General features: G+C 41.9%; 1 pseudogene; it reads right to left on the bottom strand.

Annotated features, from left to right (window-relative positions):
• Positions 1-20,956: 20,956 nt before the first annotated feature.
• Positions 20,957-21,959, bottom strand: LOC117073563 (annotated as a pseudogene).
• Between the last annotated feature and the right edge of the window lie 273 nt (positions 21,960-22,232).

Below are 22,232 nucleotides of genomic sequence, written 5' to 3' on the forward strand. Positions count from 1 at the left end.
GTGTGCCTGTCCTAGAAATATGTCACTCTCCAGGTTGGCAGGGCCCAAGCAGGAGTCATATAACCTAGGTGATGTGCCCAGAGATATGTCACAATGTCCTCCTTTGGGCATGGCTCTGGCAAAAAAGTACTCTTGCCTGTGTGTCTGGCCTTGCAATATGTCACTATCCTTCCTTTATGCAGGGCCCATTCCAGAGAGGAGAGTTACATAACCTATGAGGTGGGCAGATACCCTAAACCCAGGTATGACAGTCAACATCTCTCCTATAGGCTGGCTTCAGGGATGAGACCATGATTATGCCTGTGAGCTGGGTCCAAAAATGAGTCACCATCCCAACTGTGACCAGAATCACTTATGAAAGTCACAACTCCAACTTTGTGCTGTCTTCACATGTTAGACTCAGGACCTCAACAACAGGCTTTGTAAATGTAGGATGGTAACAACTTTTACTTTCACCTGAGTGTGTAGTTGAGAGTCACAATCTTAACTTTTTGCTGGGCCCTGTTATGAAACTCTCTGTACCACCCAAAAAGCTTTTATCATATGAATTAGTGTTATAAACTTCTGTGAGCTTGGTACAACTATGCAATGAAGGACCTTACCTATTGATATAAACCTGGTGGTAAGAGGCAAACTATCGCCTATTGGCTGAATCCCAATATAAGCTTGATAATCATGCTTTTGAACCGAAGAAAGGTATATGTCATAATCCCACTTGTGGGCAAAAAACTATGCAGAATGTGAACATCACTTAGGTGCTTTGCCAAGGAATATGTCACAATGTTCTCTCTAGGCAGGGCCTAGGAAAGAGGCTCACATTAACTGATGGCTGGAGCCAGCAATATGATACAACCACACGTGGAAGAAACCCAGCAAAGTGATGAGAGCCAAAACACCTAAAAATGGGCCAAAGATATGCCGAAATACCTTCTGTGGCTCTGACACAGGCAGGAGAGTCACATCATTAGGGTGCTGGGCCAAGCAATATGCTGTAACTCCCTCTTAATGCATGACTTCTTTACACATAATTCCCTCTTTATGCAGAAGAGTAACATCAACTGGGTGCTGGGTCCTGAAATACGGCAAAAGTCCTGTTCATGGGCGTTGTTCAGCAGCAAGATGAGAGTCACAATACCGAAGTGCTGGGCTTATCGATACATCACAATCTTCCCAGTATAAAGGCCCAGACAGAAGAAGAGAGCCCCATCACTTAGGTCAGGGGCTCAGAGATATGGTCCAATGTCACCAGTAAGCAGGGCTCAGGCAGAAGAAGAGAGTCATATCATGTAGGTGCCTCTTTAAGTATATGTCATGATTTCATATGTGGGCAGAACCCAGGCTGAAGAGCCACATCAACTGGTCCTGGGTCCAGAGATATTCACAAGTACCCCTTAGAAAAGGACCCAAGCAAAAGAGTTACATTACCTAGATGCAGGTTCCACCCTTACGTCACAACGCTCGATGTGGGCAGGGCCAAGCAGGAAGTCACATCACCTAGGTGACAGGCCCAGAGATATATCACAAAGCCTTCCTTAGAGCATGGCCCTGGCAGGAGAGTACCATCACCTTTGTGCCTGGCCTAGCAATATGTCACTATTCAAGTGGGCAGGTCTCAAGAAGAAGTGCCATATCACCTACATGATAGGCCCTCTGATATGTCAAAATGTTCTCTTTTGGGCATGGCCCTGGCAAGAGTATCATCACTTGTGTGCCTGGTCTAGGAATATGTCACTACCCTGCTCTGTGCAGGGCCCGTTCCAGAGAGGAGAGTTATGTCTTCTAAGTGATTGACACGGTGATATGTCATGATGATGTCTGTGGGAATGGCGCAGCTGGGTGCTGGATCCAGTGATGTCACAATTCTTATTGAGAGCAGGCCCCAGGCAGAAGAGTTCTTTAACACTTCAAGGTTGGCCCAGGTAGATATGAAAATCCCATATGTAGGCTGGAGCCAGTCTGAAGAGTGAAATCTCACAGGTGCTAGGCAAAGATTTATATCACATGATTATCACGATGAAATAAAATTTTAGGGATTAGATTTACAATACCACACACATTCTGTTTTCATGTAGGACAGTTGCCTTCATCCATCTGTGATGGTGAAAGTCCTTACTGTCAGCTGGTGTGCATATGAGACTCACAATTTTCTCCATGTGCTAGGCCCTGTTATGACGCTCTCCATACAACCCAAGGTCGTTATAAAATATGTGTGAGTGTTGTAATCTTCTGTGACCTTTCTACCAGAAGGAGACCCCTTTACATCACTCATGTCCCTAAACCTAGTTATAAGAGTCAAAATTTATCCTATTGGCTGGGTCTGCTTATGAGTCATTATCATGCCCGTTAGCTGTGCCTCGGTATGTGTCACCATCCCCTCTGTAGTTATTAAACAGGCAGGACAACCACACCACCTAAATCCTAAGCCAGAAATGTTCCAACGTTCTCCTTGTAGGCTGGGCCCTAACAGAACAGTCACAAAACTTGGGTGCTAGGCCCAGCTCTATGGCATAATGCCCCTTGTGGAGAATGTCCAGGCAGGAGAGGAGAGTCATATCACCTAAACAATGGGCCCAGAGATATGTCACAATAACTCCTGTTAAAAGGGCCCAGGCAAGAGAGTCATGTCATTTGGATGCAGTGCTTAGAAATGCTACACTCTTCACTGGAAGCAGCGTTCAGGCAGGACAGAAGAGTCACATAACCTAGATGATGGGTCCAGAGATATGTGACAATCCCTTCTGAGGACACTGTTAAGATATGAGAGTCAAATCACCAAGGTTCTTGGCCCAGGTATATGTCAATATGTCATCTGTGAGCTATAACTAGGCAGGATTATTAAATCACTCAGGAATTGGGCACAGGTATGTCAATAATGCCTGTGGAAAGGTTCAGGGATGAGAGTCACCATCCTGCACATGTCCTGGCTCCAGGTACAAGACTCATTATTAGGCCTTTGATCTGGTCTCTGGTATATGGCACAATATTACCGATGGGCAGAGAGAAGAAAGGAAAGTCACATCAGCTGAGTGGGTGCTGTTCCAGTGAAATGCCACAATCCTCCTTGTGGGCAGGACTCTGGAAGAGTCACATCACCTGTATGCTGGTTTCAGTGATATATCTAAATCCCCCTGTGGGCCGGGCTTAGGCAGGAGAGGAGTCAAACTTCACCTTGGCAATTGGCCTGGATATATGTCACAATGGCCCCTATGTGCAGAACAAAGGCAGGAGAGTGACTTCACCTTGGTGCTGGGTTCAGCAATATGTCACAATCTCTCTGGTGGTCAAGGCCAAGGTAAGAGAGAAGAAACTTCACCTAGGTGCTGAGCCAAGGGCTATGTTAAAGCTTCCTATTGACAGACCACCCCCCCCAAAAAAAGAGTCACATCACCTGGGTGCAGTACCCAGTTATGTGTCACAATGCACCATAAGTGCAGGGCCAAGGCAGTAGAAGGAAGTCACATCACTTACATGATGAATCTAGATAAAAGCCACAATGCTCTGTAGGCAGAGTTCAGGCCAAGATTTCACATCAGCTGGGTGCTGGTCCCAGTGATATGGAAAAGTGCTTTTTGTCGCATTGCCAAAGAAGGTGTTATACATTGCTTAGGTGCTTGGCCTACGTATGTCACAATTTCAACTGTGCTCTAGGCCTAGAAAGGAGAGTCCAAACACTCAGATGCTGGGCAAAGTCATACTTCCCAATCACACACTTGAAAATGTTCAAAAATAAGTTTCATAGTGTCACACAAGTCCTGGCTTCACGCATGAAAGTCAACACCTCCTATGAGTTGGGTCAAAGTACAGGAGTCACAGTGTCAACAATGGGCAAGATTCATGTATAAGAGTCCCAATCCCACTTGAAGACTGTGTTCCAGTAGGAGAGTCAAAGCACCACAGGTGTGCTAAATCATTGTTCAAACATCACCAAACCCCTTGTGGATCAGATTCATGTATGAGTGTAACAATTTCAAGCTTCGACTGCTTATGTGTGTGAGATTTAGTATCTCATTTGTAGGCTCTCTTTACATGTGAGAATGATAATCGTGTCAGCTGGGTGTGCATCCAAGAGTCACAATAGCACCTGGTTGCTGGTGCCTGTTATGACACTCTTTGTACCACTCAGGCTTTGTATGCTATGACTGAGCAGCACACTTTTCTGTGAATTCTTACAGGTGGGAGATCTAGGACTTTACCCATGGCCGTAAGACTGGCTATAAGAGTTGAAATATCGCCCCTGGCTGGGTCTAGGTATGAGAGTTATGATTGTGCATATGAGCTGAATCCAGGTATATGTCACAATTTCACCTTTGGACAGAGACAAGACAGAAGAGTCACATCATCTGGGTACTGAGCTAGGGATACAGTATAATCTCCTTTATAGACACGATCCAGTCAGAAGAGTCATATCAGTTGGGTACAGTCCCAAATAATAAGTCATCATGCCCACTGTATGCAGGGTTGAAAAAATAGAGGATAGTCACATTCCCTAGGTGCTGGGCTCAGCTATATGTTATAATTCCCTCTCCTGGAAGAGTCCAGGATAAAGAGAGTGATGTCACCTAGGTTTTGCACTCAGCGGTATGTCGCAACTTCTTCAGTGGGCAGGATCCAGGCAGAAGAGGATAGTCTCTTGGGGCCCGTGCCGGGGGTAGTGGAGAATGAACAGACACAGACACAAAAGACAAAGACAAACAGAGAACATGGCGGCTGCGCCTAAAGCCTCCGCCTCACTTTATTTATACCCCATAAATCCCACGTCAGCAAAAATGACATAATACAAAACAAACTTTCTGCACCCAGATATAACCTACTGCTTAGTTCTTTGTTTCTAAGTTCTTTCTTATTTTGTCTGCCTTCTTGGCGCCTACTAGAGTTCATTAAAAGTTCAACTAGAGATAGTATCCTTGACTACTGGAGTTCATTGAAAGTGCAACTAGCTAGAGATACTGTCCTTGAGCCCTATCTATTCTCAGCATATTATTTTCAATGGCCCCTGCAATAGTCACATTACCTACACGCCATATCTAGAGATATGTGTCCCCTGTGAGCAGGGCACTGGCAAGAGAGACACATTCCCTAGCTGATAGGCCCAGAGATATGTGACAGTATCCCCTGTTGGCTGGGTCCATTATTATGAGTCACATTATGATTCTGACCCAGCGATATATCCCAATGCACCTGTGGGAAAGAGTTTAAGCCAAAAAGTCTCAACACTGGGGTACTAGGCCTAGTGATATGACACAATCTCCTCATCTCTTAGGGTGACATCTTTAACTATTAGCTTGGTGTGTATATAAGAGTTACAATCTCACATGTTTTCTGGGTCATTGTACGACACACTCTACAACATCTGAAAGCTTTATACAACATGCATAAGAGTTGCAAACCACTCTGAGGCCTACATGCTCACATTGACTTGCAAACTTACATATTGCCCTAAACCCAGTTATAGTCGACACCTCTCTTATAGGCTGGTTCAGAGAGGAGACCCATTATTATGCCTGTGATCTGGGTACAGAAACAAGTCACCATCTCACCTGTAGTAAGATCCACGTATGAAAGTCACAATATCATCTTTATTTACTTGTTAGATTCAGGACTTCAACGGTGGGCTTTGTAAATGTGGGATGGTGACTTTTGCTCTCACCTGCATGTGTAATAAACAGTCATGATCTTAACCTTTTGCTGGGCCCTCTTATGAAACTCTGTGTACCATCCAAGGAGTTTTTAGAATATGAGCTAGTGTTGCAAGCTTCTGTGAGCTTTCTACAGTATGCAACTCATAACCTTACCTATTGCCCTACGCATAGTGATGAGAGGCAAAATATCTACTCTTGCTGGAATTCCAATTTAAGTTTGATCATCATGCCTGTGAACTGAAGCAATGTAAATTTCATAATTCCATTTGTAGAAAAAAAAAGTGGCAGGAGGGTAGCACAACTTAGGTGCCGTGGCAAACAATATGTCACAGTGCCCTCTCTAGGCAGGGTGTAGAAACGAGGGTTACATTAACTGGGTGCTGGACCCAGCAATATGACACAATCCCAAATGTGGAAAAAAAAACCCAGACAAATGATGAGAGCAAAAACACCTACAGAGTGGGCCCAAGATATGTAAAAATACTTTCTGTTTCTGTGGCACAGGCAGGAGACTTACACCATCAGGTGGGGGCCCAGCAATATGCCACAATTCTCTCTTTAAGCAGGACCCAGGCAGACAAGGAACATCCTCTGGGTGCTGGGCCCTGCAATACGTCAAAAATTCCTTTTCACAGGCATGGTTCAAGACAAAAAGAAGAGTCATATTACCTAAGTATTGGGCTTAGTAATATGTCACATCACCCCATTGTAAAGGCTCAGGCAGAAGAAAAGAGTCACATCACTTAGGACACGGGCTCAGATATATGACCCAATGTCACAAGTAGGCAGGGCTCAGGCAGAAGAGAAGAGTCGTATCGCCTAGGTGCTTCCCTAGGTATATAACACAATCTAACATGAGAGGTGAAAGCAGGCAGAAGAGCCACATGATCACATGATCTTGATGCTGGGTCCTGAGATGTGTAACAAGGCTCTCTTAGGACAGGCCCCAAGCAAGAGAGTTGTAACAAACAGGTGCAGGTTCTACCCTTATGTCACAATGCTCCATGTGGGCAGGGCTTGAGCAGGGAGTCACACCACCTATGATAGGTCCAGAGATATGTCACAATGTCCTCCTTGAGGCATGACCCTGGCAAAAGAGTACCATCAACTGTGTGCCTGGCCTAGCAATATGTCACTATCCAGGCAAGCAGGACCAAAGCAGGAGAGCAACATCATCTAGGTGATAGGTTCAGAGATTTGTCACAATGCCCTCTTTAGGACATGGACCTAGCAAAAGTGTACCTGTGTGCCTGGCCCAACCATATGTTACTATCCCCCACTGGGTGCAGGGCTCATTCTAATGAGAATTACATCACCTAAGTGGTTGACACAGTGATATGGAGAATTACATCACCTAAGTGGTTGACACAGTGATATGTCACAATGATTTCTGCGGGCACGGCTCAGGAGAAAATGTAACATGACCTGGGTGCTGGATCTAGTGATATGTCATGATTCTTACTGAAAGCAGGTCCCAGGCAAGAGAGTCACATCACCTAGAGGTTGGCCCAGGTAGAGATCACAATAACATATGTGGGCTGGAACCAGTCTGGAGAGTCAAATCACACAAGTGCTTGGCAAAGATTTATACAACAATCACACTGGCAGAATATTCCCAGGATAAGATTTACAATACCACACATGTCCTGTTTTCATGAGTGACAGTTGGCTTCATATCTGTGAGATGGTGACAGTCCTTATTGTCAGCTGGATGTGCATATGAGACTCACAATTTCACCTTTCTGCTTTTATGACACGCTCTGTACAAGCTAAGGGCTTTATAAAACATCTGAGGCTGCTATAAACTTTTGTCTTTTTTTTTTTTTAACCAGAAAGAGATTTAATCACTTGTGTTTCTAAAGTAAGTTATGAGAGTCAAAATTACTCCTATTTGTGGGATCTACATATGAGAGTCATTATCATGCCTCTGAGCTGTGCCTAGGTATATGTACGATTTCCTCTATGGTAATGAAACAGGAATGACAGCCAAATAACGTAAATGCTGAGCCTGAAATTTTCCAGTATTCTATGTATAGGCACATTCCTGGCAGAAAAGTTGCATAACTTGGGGGTTACATCCAGATGTATGGCATAATGCCCCTTGTGGGCAGTGTCCAGACAGAAGAGGAGGCTCATATCACCTAAATGATAGGCCCAGAGATATGTCACAATGTCTCCTGTTGAAAGAACCAGGCAAGAGAGTCGTATCATTTGGATGCAGTGCTTATAAATGCTACAATCCCTACCTCAAGCAGGGTCCAGGCAGCAGAGGAGAGTCAGGTAACCTAGGTGGTATGTCCAGAGACATATTACAATTCTTCCTGAGGATATTGTTAAGACAGGAGAGTCAAATCACTAAGGTGCTCAGCTGAGGTAAATTTCCAAATCTCATTTGTGGGCTACACCTAGGCAGGATTATTAAATCACTCAGGAGCTGGGCAAAGGTATATGTCACAATAATACTGGTGCAAAGTTCCAGGAATGGGAGTCACCATCTTGCATATGACCTGGCTCCAGGTTTAAGAGTCAGGATTAGTTCTCTTATCTGGTCTCAGATATATGGCACAATATCACCTGTGGACAGAGAACAAGCAGGAAGGTCACATCATCTGCGTGGGTGCTGGTCCAGTGAGATGTCACAAACTTTCTTGTGGGCAGGACCCTGGAAGAAGCGTCACATCACCTGGATGCTGGTTTTAGTGATATATCAAAACTCCCCCTGTGGGCAGGTCTTAGTAAGGTGCAGACACTGACTTCACCTGGGCAATTGGCCTAGACATGTGTCACAATGGCAGCTATGTGCAAAACCAAGGTATGAAAGTGACCTCACCTTGGCACTGGGTTTAGCAATATGTCACAATCTCCCCTGTGGTCAGGGCAAGGCAAGAAAGGAGAAACATCACCTTGGTGCTGAGTCAAGTGATATGCTACAAAGCTTCCTGTTGGCACAACCCAAAACGCAGTTACGTCACCTGGGTACAGTACCGTTATGTGTCACAATACACCATAAGCGCAGGGCCAAGGCAATAGAAGGGAGTCACATCACTTACACGATGGACCTAGATATAAGCCACAATGCTTTTTTTTCTTTTTCGTTGTTTGAGATGGAGTTTCGCTCCTGTTGTCAGGCTGGAGTGCAATGGTGCAATCTTGGCTCACTGCAAACCTCCGCCTCCTGGGTTCAAGCGATTCTCCTGCCTCAGCCTCTGGAGTAACTGAGATTACAGGTGCCCGCCACCACGCCTGGCTAATTTTTTGTGTTTTTAGTAGAGACGGGGTTTCACCATGTTGACCAGGCTGGTCCTGAACTCCTGACCTCAGGTGATCCACCTGCCTTGGCCTCCCAAAGGGCTCGGATTACAGGCATGAGCCACCACACCCAGTCAGCTGCAATGCTTTTTATAGGCAGGGATCAGGCAAAGAATTGTCATCACTTGGGTGCTGGTCCCAGTGATTTGTAAAATGCCCTTTGTAGGCTGGCCCAGGCACTTTTGCTTAGGGGTATGGTCCACATATGTCACAATTTCATCTGTGGTCATGGCCTAAAAAGGAGAGTCAAATTATTCAGGAACTGGGCTTTTATGGCCTAATCACACACTAGGAAAAATTCAGAAATAAGTTTTACAGTCCAACACAAGTCCTGGCTTCATCAACACCTCCTGTGAGTTGGGTCAAAGCAGAGGAGTCACAGTCTCAACAATGGGCAGGATCTATGTATAAGATGCCCAATCCCACCTGAAGATTGTGTTCCAGTAGGGGAGTGCCAGCCTCACAGGCGTGCTGAATCATGCATCACCAAACCACAGGACAATGGTGTCTACTTTTACTACTTTTATTCAACAGAGTACTGGAAGTCCCAGTCAGATCATTTATGCAAGACAAAGAAATAAAAGACATCCAAATAAAAAAGGAGAAAGTCAAATTGTCTCTATTTGCAGATCACATAATTGTCTATATAGCAAAAGTTAAATACTACACTAAAAATCTTTAGAATTAATAAAGAAATTCAGTAAAGTGGCAGAATACCAAATTAATATACAAAAATTAGTAGGAGCATTTTTATATGACAAGAATAAGCCATCTGAAAAAAAATTCAAGAAAAAATTATTTACCATAGCTATAAAAAATAAGTCTTACTTCATTCTAAACCCACACTTGTGGTAAGGTTTACCTTTATTTTTTATCATTTGGACGTTCAGTATTCTCCAACCCATTTGTTAAAAAGACTGTTCCTTTCTCATTTTGAATGATAGAGACAGGAGATTGCCAAGGGACCTTTTCTCATTTTGAGTAATAGAGACAGGAGACAGTCAACGGTCCTGGGCGAAACTCCACCTTCAAGCCTAAAACAGTAAGAAGGCTGAAAAACTGGACTGCTGGTTTCGGATGAAGCCCACCCTTTCCTGATTGTTTCTCTCTGAATAATGCCCACCTGTGCACTGGGAAAAGAAGTTGGAGCCACAGAAATTCACACCTTTTGGCAGGGGAGGAGCCTGTACTCTTCAGTTGCTATGTGGTGACCTGCTGTTCGTCAATAGTGAGGAGGGGGCCTGTTAACAGGAGTCTCTCTCATTTTGCTGACAGTTTTTTTCTTTTTTCTTTTTCCTTTTTGCCCTTTACTCCTCCCACTTCAGTGTGACTGTTAGCCCATTCATTCCTGTTCATGTGATAAGATTCTAGTTTTAGATGAACTAAGGAAAAAGTTCTACAACATTTCAGTGTCTAGATGTGGGGCCTGAGGAAGGGTAAGATGTAAACCAAAATATCTTTTTCTCCTTTGCTTGTAAGCATTTCCATCCTTGGACTTCTCGCAAGGGTAGAGGAAACTGTGCACCACTCCACCCCAACAGCCCCAGGGACATGCGGGATAGACAGGTGAATGGCGGCTCCTCATCCCTGTCTCCTCTGGGCTGGAAAGTGCCAGGCATTCATGGTGTCTTCCCCTTCACCAGCCAAGGGATCCAGCCTCATCCAACAACAATTAAGTTTTTCCCTCTGTTAAAGGAATCCATTTGCCTAAGAATGAAAATTTTCTTCCCTGCCCTTTTTTTCCCCCTTTTATTCACCCTCTCAGAATTTACTTTTAAGCAACAGCCTTTTTTTTTTCTTCTTCTTCTTCTTCTTAGAAAATGTTTTGCTGGGCTAGGACCTCAACGATCACTGCTTATATTTTTTGCAGTTTTAATAATGAAAGGGTATTTGTGAGGTTGGTCTTGAGCTGTGGCCAATCTGATGTGCTTTGTACGTCATTCTCTATGATTGTTAGGAAATTTTTCTGTAGGCCTCTATCTTGTTTTATGTTTTCAGGAGCATGACCTGTAACCATGTGGCAATGTTTTGTTTTGGTCTCTGCCATTTAAGGAATGAGTCCCTTCTGGTTTCCTATCAGCATGTAACTTTTGCCATTTGCAGATTCTCTTCCCCTTCACAAACTACCTCAATTTTTTTTTCCACTGAGCACCTGGTAAGTTACCTTTGATAAAGTTTGAAAGCCAGAAATACTGGCTGCTTGGTACTGCTAGAGTCAGGTAATAAGGAATTTAACAGCACTTTCTTAAAGAGTGCTCAACTTAATTAAAAGTTGATATCCAAATTATAGGTAAATTTTAAAAAACGATGTTTTTCTCTTCTGGGATCTTGTTTTGCTGGGAAAAGGTTTTTTTCTCAGTCAATTGAATTCTTTTTCTTTATTTTGTCTTCCCACTCCAATGCATGCATGAGAGGCCAGTAATTCAATCAGGAAATTGGCAAATTAAAAACCTTATGGCGACTGGGTTTTCTTCTGCCTATCTGTGTAGTTGTATATGTGTTGTGTGTGTGATGTCTACAAAAAAGAGGTCTAACAAATTTACTTAAAGAATCATAAGCACTTGGATCAAATATTTTTTGAAGGGAAGATAAAAGCTGTGTACCTTTTAGTTCACATGACTGTTACTCTTTGAGAAATAAAAACAGCCTTAAAGATTATTGGCAAAACACAAATGTCATCAATACATGAGTAGATGAACTAAATTATGCAGGTCAGACACTAAGTTTACTATATGTTTTAAGGTTATAAACTGCTTTTTTGGTTTTTTAAAACAGTTCAACTTTGCTTCACAATTGGTAAGACCTGAAGACAAATGGAATTAACCACACCCTTAATTATGCTGAAAGCAGCCAAACCCTTGGCTGCACCTACCACATAATTAAAACAATTTACCTGGTTTTACATTAAAGTAAAAATTGCTAGACGTTACCATTGTAACATGTAATTGAAACCACTGGAAGTAGATTGACATACAAGGTGTGTAAGAACAGTCAAATGTGTTTTAAATAAAAGATTGTAAGAAGGCATGGAAATATAAATTATTGCCTAGAGTCAAACAATTGTTTTGAGTTACATAAGATAAAGCTAAAAGTTCAAACAAGTTGTAGAACGATTGTAAAAATAAACGTTGCCAAAAAATTGTGTGTGAACATTAATTAAATTCAAAAAGGGTTTTTATAAATTGAGCATTGACATAAAAGCACAGCAAGGTACTCTTAAGGCACTAATCTGCTCTTTAGCAAAATTTGTAAAGAATTATGAAAGGTTTTTGCTTTTTACATTTCTAAGTCATCATTTTGGTTAAATAAATAATTTACGGTAATCTGAAATTTTATTTCATAACATCAAGTGTTTTAAACCCCTAACATGTAACATTCTTCTGAAAATCAAACTCTAGTTACAAAATTGTCTTTCCTAATTCCTGGCTTTTGGATGCTAAAGGGGGCTCCTGGAGTATCCACAAGAGAAGTAAATAGGATTATATGACAGGTTTAGCTACATAGAATTGCCAAAATGGTGTTCAATATTCTTTAGATGATATTGTGGTGAATAATACTAACACATGTTCCAAAATTGTATGGGATTTCTAAAATTCTAATGTCTGAAGTATATGCTATACCACAATTAAGGTTGTTAAGTTATTGTAAACCACAGAAATAACCAAAGTTTTTGTCAATCATGTTTCTGACTGTAACTACCTGGGACATTTTGTTATACACAGACAATTGTTGTCTTGTTTTGATTTTTTTCAAAAAAATGGTTTTTAATCAGCCATAGAACTTTGACAGGTGCTCTCAAATGCATGCTTCTGATAACCTTGGAGCTTGTGACATTGGAATATAGGAAAAACGTACAGGACTCATGAAGAGCTAAAATGTTCATGAATATTAAACAAAACAAGAGTTAACTGAATGGACTGGACTAATAGAAAACTGAAGTAATCTTTCTGACTTTTGCTTGTAACATTACTGATCATTGTATTGTTTACCAGCATCAAGGAAACTTATTTTGAGCTTATTTACAGCCTTTAATATTTCACTAAGGTGCACTCCTGTGAACAAAATTTGGAGCATGTTTGTCTCTCTGCCTGGCTTCTCCAGAATTTGAAAAATAATGTGAGTATTCTTAACCTATGGCAATATGGCTGTTTGCATCGGATATGCTTCCCTTTATGGAATCAAGCTCAACTTGCAGAGCCAATAAAAGCCCTTTGGAAAAACTGGCCTCACACCTCATCTATACAGTCCTTGCGCAGGGTTCCTGATCTGTGGTAAGTAAAGAATGACACTTTCTGATAGGCCCAGGAGCCCCAAGTTTATCTTGGGACCTCAAGAGGAGAGGATCACCCAACTCATAAGTATTTGATAGTACAAACCCATGGCTGGGCTTGACTTTAGAAAGTCCAATCTAAAATTTCTTGTGGAACAGAGTTCCATCAAAGCCAATGTAAAAGACCTGTGTAAAAATAATTATTCTTGCTGCACTTTATGCAAATAATCAGGCCAAGTATAAGACTGAAGTTTATTTCACAAATAACTCAGTCCTATCATGATTTGTTATTAACAGAAAAGAGGACTGGATAAAGATTATGTTTCAAAACTTATTATACATTTGTCATTAAATTCTAAACTCATTAGTTTTGAGTTTTTGCCTACATTTTAGACCAACCCTGTTTATTCCTGTGAACCAACTAGCGATCTTCAACTGTAGCTCAGAAGAAACAAAAAGGGATGGGTAATGTAAAAATCTGGATTAATATTCTATTTCTGGGCAATTATTCTGCAAATCCTGCAGAGTGATGGGAATAAATTGGGTGCCCATCCCAATCTCAGTAAGCATAACTATAGCCACTAGTTATCTGGGTGTGGCAAAAGACATTCTTTTCTCTCCCTTGTGGAAAGAGGACTCAATTCCACAGCTTCATCTTAGCATTCAGCTAATAAGGAGTCTATGCAATCCTCTGAGACATATTTTTGTCCCAACCTCAATTACAAGCTTCAGGTTGAAGCCCTAGGAAAGAATATGGGATCTGAGAAATCCACAGGTAGATGATAATGGAGGTTAAAAGGCACAGTGCAGGTGAGCATGACTAATTCCAGCCGATTAAGCCAAGCCTCCCATTTAATGGGTAAAGATTATGCTAGTGTCCATGCCATAAATGAGGTCTAGCGAACTCCAGAACTACTGACTGCAGGGGAGATAGGGCATATGGGGGTAACAGCAGATATTTTTACCCCCTAGGCCTCCCTGTTAACATGGGTGAAAGCTGCTTGACACCCATGGGTGGCACCCTGTCACAATCACTAGGACTCAGGGTTACAAGGAATGAAGGGAGAAAGAGAACATTCTTTTCCTATCCCACAACATACACTGGGTATTTGCTAAGAAGAGAAAGGAACTAGGGACACCTGGTCCTCTCTCTCTTTCTAAATGAGTAGCCATTCATCTTCAGTCTATATCCCTTTTTAAGGCGTCCTGAACCCTTAGGACTCCTTTGAACAAATGCTTACTTTTTTGGGGTTTTGTTTGTTTGTTGTTGTTTTTTTCCAGTTGGGCTTTTGGCTTCCCTCTCCCAAGGTAAACTGGTAAAAGACCTTGGAATTTTTGACCCATCCTTGCCACCTTCCCCTTGTTTCGTTTTAATATGTGTTTTTTAATATCCCAGTTTGATTCTTCTCACCTTCAGGCTACCAAACTTTAAACAGTCACACAACCAGAGCCTCAGACAATGGTCCCTTTCACTGGGGACACTTAGATAGGTGTCTTAAGCAGATCTGACTGCCATTTTTCCAAAACAGTGCCCTCTTTCAGCAGGAAGCACTTAGAATTGGTTTTTGTCCTCATCCTTATCCTTATTGTAACAGCAGTTAGATGTACTTCTCTACAGGGGAAAATAACAGAGTTAGGAAACAGCCAAGGGTCTTGGGTGAAACAGCCAAGGGTCCTGGGCGAAACCCCATCTTCAAGCCTAAAACAGCCTGAAGGCTAAAAAATCAGACTGCTGGTCCCAGATGAAGCCTGCCTTTTTCTAACTGATTCTCTCTGAATAATGTCCACCTGCCCACTGGGGGAAGGGAGTGGAGCTGTGGAAAGTTTACCCCTTGTGCAGGGAGGAGGAGTCTGGCTTCTTCAGTTCTTGTTTGATGGTCTGGCATTTATCAATGTGGAAGGTGGGGTCTGTAAACAGGACTCCAACTCACTTTGTTGAGAGTTTTTTTTTTTTTCCTCCCAGTCAACTCTACTCTTCATTCTTCAGAGCATCCCTGAGCCTAATCTTTCCTAGTCATGTGACTAAAACCCAATTTTGCTGAAGGAGAAAGTTCTGCAACATGAGGATTTGGAATCTTCATTTAGGATAAGTTGAGTATATGCATGTGGGTTTCTTTCTGGATTTTCTTATCTGTTTCAACATTTAGTTTTCTGTCTGTATGCCAGCACCACACTATTTTGATTACTGTAACTTTGTAATACTTTTTGAAATAAAAAGAATTATGCCTCTGAGTTTATTCTTTTCTTCAGGTTGTTTGGCTACTTTTGGTTTTTTGAGTATTTATAGAAATTATAGGGCAATATTTAGTGGCTCACTCCTGTGATCCCAGAACATTGGGAAGCCAAGGCAGTTGGATTACAGGAGCCCAGGAGTTTGAGACCACCCTGGGCAATATAGTAAAACCCTCTCTCTACAAAAAATACAAAAACTTGCACATGATGGCATGCACCTGTAGTGCCAGCTACTTGTGAGGCTGAGGTGGGAGGATCAATTGAGCTTGAGAGGTCAAGGCTACAGTGAGCCATGATTATGACACTGCACTCTAGCCTGGATGACACAGCTAAATATTGACTCAAACATTTTAGAGTATTTTAGTACGTCTGCAAAAAGAACTATTGGTTTTGTGAAAGAGATCTGATTGATCTGTAGACCATTTCAAATACTATTAACATCTAAAGAATCTTGCACGTTCTAACTCTTGAAAAATAATATGCTCAAGAATTTGTCTAGTTTTCACATGTATGCAGACATGCTAGTTTTCTTTTGATTTTTAACTTCCAGTTATATTTTATTGTAGTCAGAAATAATACTTTTTGTGATTACTATCTGTTTAAACATGCTAAAACTTGCACTCTAGCCTAGAAGTTTGTCTATCTAAGAAAATGTGCCATATGTAATTAGAAATATTATGTATTATGCTATTGTTGGGTGAAATGTTTTGTAGATTATTCCCAGGTCTTATTTTTCTTTTTAATATTTTATTTCCCTTTGCATTTGCCTTTATCTTTATTTTTTATTTACTTTCTTTTTTTCTATTAATTTTATTTCTATTTTTCTTTTTTCTCATTACATTCTCTTCATTTCAAATTTTCTAGAATTCTTCTTGCTTGTAATGTTTTATTTAATTTCTTTTTGTTTCTTTTATTTCCATTCATATCCCCTCATATTATTTTTCTCCATGTTTTTTTCATTTTTCTAATTCTTAAAATTTTCTTATTTTATTGCAAATTATTCCATTTATCTCTTGATTTTATTCTATTTATTATCTTCATTTTATTTTTCACTGATCTTAATTACATTTGTTTATTTTCTTTATTTCAGTTTGTCCTTACTATTTCTTAATTACTTTAAATTTATCTTTAAATTTCATTTTCGTTCTCTTGATTTCATTTGTTTCACTTTATTTTTCTATATTTTGCTTTGTAAAACAGAAGGGATGAGCTATTTTAGATTGGCTTAGCCATAGTGGTCAAGACTCGTTTGCTGAGGCTCTCTGGTAGCCACTCTACCCCAGGAGTCTCCAACCCAGGGTATAGTCAGGGCCTCCTAGCAGGATTGCTAAGATCCCTGGGCAGATTTTTCACTGTTACAGGCCCATCTAGCATTCAGTGTCATGGGCCATTTCTGCTGCTTTCTGAAGCCCGCTGCAAGTCTTAGTGTTGCTAGGCCAAGACTCTGACTGCCTCTTTGTGTCCCAATGGATCCCCCACACATAATCTAGGGCACTGACTCTTCTTCCTTCTTTCCCAGGACAGGCTCCACACCCACTCCACTTCACCAGAGCATGCCTAGACCATATGTATGTCTTTTTGTTGTTAAAAAAAAATTTTGTTTTAGTGTGTTTGTTTTTGAGACAGAATCTTGCTATGTTGCCCAGGCTGGAGTGGAGTGGCATGATCTCAGCTCACTGCAACCTCTGCCTCCTGGGTTCAAGCAATTCTCTTGCCTCAGCCTCCCAAGTAGCTGGGCTTATAGGTGTGTGCCACCACGTCCAGTTGACTTTTTATTTTATTTTATTTTTAGTAGAGATGGAGTTTTGCCATGTTGGCCAGCCTGGTTTCAAACTCCTGACCTCAAGTGAGCCGCCACGGGTGGCTGAAAAAAAATATTTTTTAATTTTAACTTGACATATAACTTAATTATTATAAAATGTCAGCTTTATGGGTAGATATACATGAAAATATGTGCAAAAATGCTAATGATGTGAGAAGATGAACATTTCTACACTTCCAATTAATGATTTCATGGAGTTGCTATTTTACCTTTTCCTGTCAGTGTCTCTATATGTTCAATGGGAAAATCCTCAGCGAAGACTCCTTAGTATGATAGACAAAATGTGATGCAATCAATCATTGACAGATGCATAGTAAAGTAACTTCTGGTTTTCATTTGGAGCTCTCACAGCTAGGATTGAAAACTCTTGGTTGTAAACTCACACAATGAGGAGTTATACTGTGCTGCCCTCCTCTGCACATTTGTCTACCTTCCCAGTTGTTTGAACTTGCCAAGCAAAAAGGTGGGAAACTGTTTCCCTCAGAACTACTCATCTCCCTTTCACAGGTTTTTAGGTTGTGCATTGTCCAGATTGCTTAGAAGCTCATGATCGGAGAGATCATATTTTTTCAAGTGAAAGCTTTGTTGCACAAGGATTAAGTGAAAATTTTTACCACCCAGGGCCCATGGTTTCCCCAGAGCCAGGATGGAGTTGAAAAACTATTACTGAAGCCAGAAAGTGATGACAGAATTTGGGGGCTCCCCACAGGAGAAAGCAAAATGCCCCCTTTTGCTTTCCAAGTGGTCACTGCTTATTCTGGCATTAATCATGCTTCTGACCATTATATGTTTCTTCTTCATCTTACTTGTTATTCTGCTGATTGTGCATCTAAGGAAAAGAGGATGATAGTAATAAAGAGAACAACTGTATCCTTCTATAGCTGATGCCTTGGTGAGCTTTGAAGCACATTGAGCAGAGCCTGAAATCCTTCCTCACTATGGGGTAAGCTGTGTCAACTTCGATTCCCATGTAAATGGCACCAGATTCAAGGTGTCAAAGCAGAGACTCAGTACCAGTGAATAAGATATGGAGTTTTACTGGGGATTTACATGGAGGGAAGAAAGTCCAGTGTCAGTGGGCTTAGCAAGATAACCATGCCCAGGACAGACCAGGGGCTCAGATGTTCCTCATAGATAAAGAACAATCTCCAGGTTAGCCACTACTAGATTTTTTTTTTTTTTTTTTTTGAGATGGAGTTTCACTCTTGTTGCCCTGGCTGGAGTGCAATGGCACAATCTTGGCTCACCACAAACTCCACCTCTTGGGTTCAAGCGATTCTCCTGCCTCAGCCTCCCAAGTAGCTGGGATTACAGGCATGTGCCACCAGGCTCGGCTAATTTTGTATTTTCAGTAGAGATGGGGTTTCTCCATGTTGATCAGGCTGGTCTCAGACTCCTGACCTCAGGTGATCTGCCTCCCTTGGCCTCCCAAAGTGGTGGGATTACAGGCATAAGCCACCGCACACAACCAGGCCACTACTAGATTTTTTTTAGCTTGGAACTCTGAACACTCAGAAGCAATTTTTACATAGGGTCAGTCTCCATGCCCAAGTCAAGTTAACACTGTCAGTTGCATCCATCATACAGGCTGTTTCAGGCAGTGGACGTTCTTCTTCCTGAAACCCTAGATTCAAAATTTTTTTGCCTTTTCTTGAATTGTTGGGTTGACAGCAGTTTATCTATTAGGCCTGATGTGTGTGCACATTGCTTGTACGGTTGTCTAAGTTTATGAGATGGCTTCTTAGTTGGTAGGATCTGTTCCAGTTACAGGTGTGTACAGGCTGCTGAGGTGTCCTTCTCCAGATTTTCATTGGCCCATGACACTCTGGGGCCCCAGTTCCACTATTTTCCAAGGTGGGACATGCTAAACCAGACCCTGAAATTGTGGTTCAGGGTGATCAAGCTGAGGCTGCCTTTTAAAAGGCAGAACTGCCAGGTTTTTATCTTAATGGCCTTGTCATTCGAACATATTTTTTGGTATGGAGACCAAAAAAGAATCTGAGTATGTGACAGCTCTCCTGCTAGAGCTGTTACTATTTACACATGACTCTTACGTGTCAAGGTTGGTTGAGAGCTCTATCTTCCTGGCACAGCCTGAGTAGGCTAGAGCACTGTGACCCTTAATGCTTGGCTCATGCAGTCTGCAGAGGAATTTCAAAAAAACATAGGATGAGGGGGTAGAGAAAAAGCTGGTACAAATGACAAGTTGCAGGTGAAATAATTGGAGGCAGGAAGAGAACAGGACCTGCTTGGAACAGTACACACACTGCCTGGGTACAGCTGAACAGTCAAGCCAGTTCTCTGATTTGGGATTAACAGGCCCACTTCTGCTCTGGCCTGGGTGCTGAACACTTTGGTTCTAGAACCAAATGTGGATTCTGGACTCGGGAATTCCAATTGGGTTTCACAGGCCTGTGGAGTGAGGAGGCCCAGGTGGGCCCACAAAAGTGGCTGTGGGTGAGCTTACCACATACGACTGGCTGCTTCTATGCCTACATTCACAAGAGAGATCTTCTTCCTCAAAGGCATGCCCAGGGAGATGTGAGGCTCATGGGAGCCAAGTGAAGAAAAAAGGTGATGCCTCAGCCCAGTGCCTTTGCCCTTCCTGGCTTGTGGCTTTGGGGGCTCAAATTGCTCATCAGAAAAATGGGCAATGAAAGCTCAGTGACTGGCTGCTCACCTCACTTTTACCAGGCGACTACACAATGCTCACTCTGCAGCTCCAGGTACAGCCTGTGTTTCAAAAAGCTGGCGGATCTCTGGGCTGAGTTCAGGAGCTCCTCCTGCCTACCCCTCTGTGCCCACCTGACAGCTCACCATGTCTGCTGTATGCCACCCTTATTGCATGCTCTTGCCAAGCCCATGTCTCCCTGGGTTGGCTTGGGGCACATGCTCACTGAAGCCCAGGTGGCCTGACCATCCTTCCTCCAATGTACAGCCTTAGGCAGGTGCCACCCAGGTTTTCTCCTAGAATGTGATCTCAGGGGATCGCAGCAGCACATTCCACTCTAACTTACTGACTAGTTAATCAAAAAGTCACAATGTACCAAGGTGGGTGTGGGCCTTGACACTCTTGATATCCTTCCTCTAGTGGGGCTGCACTGGGGGTTGCCATCCTTATTTCTTGGTGGAAAAAGCTAGCAGGTGAGGCAGGACTCAAGTGCTAGGGACAGGACAGAGAACCTAGGCTGGCCTCACTCAGGGCCCTCTGTGGCTCCTGTAGGCAGGAGGGCTCCATGGAGCTTCAGACCCCTTTTCTAGGATGGTGCCCACAGCCCCTTCCTGGATCTCCAAAAAGGGCCCACTCTTTCTGCAACCTGCACCTACTGGTCTCTAGAAGGTGAGCATCCATTTATCTTTGTGGACATGGCCTTCTGCTCCATTTCCATGAGAAATACCTAGGGAATCCTGGGCCTGCGCTGGAGGTTCTCTAAGTGCCAAAGTCAGTAAGTCTCAAGAATATAATTAATAGTATTTTCTGCACATTACTATCTCAGGGTTACTTTTGCCCAAAAATGTGTAAAAACAAATATTAAAATTTTTATCCTTTACATTATCTTAATTAGGTCATCATACAAACTTTTTATTTTCCTCCCAATCATTGAGTTTTTGTTTTATTCTCTGTTTAAATTGTTACGTGCTTTAAAGGCAAAAACTTAAAAAAAAAATACACTACACAAATACTAATAGGTAGCAGCAATTTATTTAAATGTCATTAGATTTATTTAAGTAAATAATTTAAGTAAACAGTTTATATTACTTGTATAAATTATCTTACATCTCATCCTCAATCTTAAAAAAAATTTAGCTAGGTATGCAATTCAAAATTGACAGATTTTTTTTTTTTAAATAGGCAACTTAACATTTTATTGGACAAGTTGGGTAATATTAATTCTCAAATATTTTATCTTAGAAATCAACACACTTGACAATTGATATTCATAGTATCTATGAAAGTGACATTCTGAACGTGCTTTATACTTGCCAAAAATTTAGGAGAAAAAAATCTATTCTGGCCTTCAGTAGTAAAACTTAAAGAATAAAGAAATAAGATTAAATTTACTGGCTAAATTACCCAAAAAACTGAAACAGATTCATTTACTTGTTCTTTATCTTTCAGTATCTGATAATGAACAGATTTTAAGATGTTCAGAATCTGCTTCAGTATAGAAATAAGGCCAAACAGCTTTTGTGAAAGAATCATTAAAATATACAAAACAAACCGATCACTTACATTACTTTAAAAAATCACCCAATTCGTAGTCCAAAAGAATACCAATCTTACTGGATTTTACTACTGACAGAAGTGGGCTTTTTTAGGACCTGATGCAGCACAACCACTCTATGTATCATCCAACTGCCCCCAAATCAACCCAGAACTGAAGGTTGATCCTGCCAGGTCCTAAGAAGACCGTCTTGACACACACTCAATTTTCATTTAGGATCGTTTCCCACTTCTCCTTCCAGTAATGTCTGCCAGAACTACACTTCTGAGAGCCCAGGACAGCAGGGCAGAAATAAAATCTCGGGTTATAACAAACGTTTGGTTTTGTTCTTCCATCACACAGCTTTTTCTATCCTCAGAGACAGTAAGTTGAGGATGTGCTGTGTCAAGATCTAAAACCAAGGACAGGCGCGGTGGCTCACACGTGTATTCCCAGCACTTTGGAAGGCTGAGGTGGGTGGATCATGAGGTCAGGAGATCAAGACCATCCTGGCTAACACGGTGAAACCCCATCTCTACCAAAAATACAAAAAATTAGCTGGGCCTGGTGGTGGGCACCAGTAGTCTCAGCTATTCAGGAGGGTGAGGCAGGAGAACTGCTTGAACCTAGGAGGCGAAGGTTGCAGCGAGCAGAGATCATGCATGCCACTGCACACCAGCTTGGGTGACAGAGTGAGACTCCATCTCAAAAAAAGAAAAAAAAAGATCTAGAATTAAATCTACTTGAAATAGTTC

The sequence above is a fragment of the Trachypithecus francoisi genome, unplaced genomic scaffold (assembly GCF_009764315.1).
Source record: "Trachypithecus francoisi isolate TF-2019V2 unplaced genomic scaffold, Tfra_2.0 Lachesis_group4, whole genome shotgun sequence".
Lineage (NCBI taxonomy): Eukaryota > Metazoa > Chordata > Mammalia > Primates > Cercopithecidae > Trachypithecus > Trachypithecus francoisi.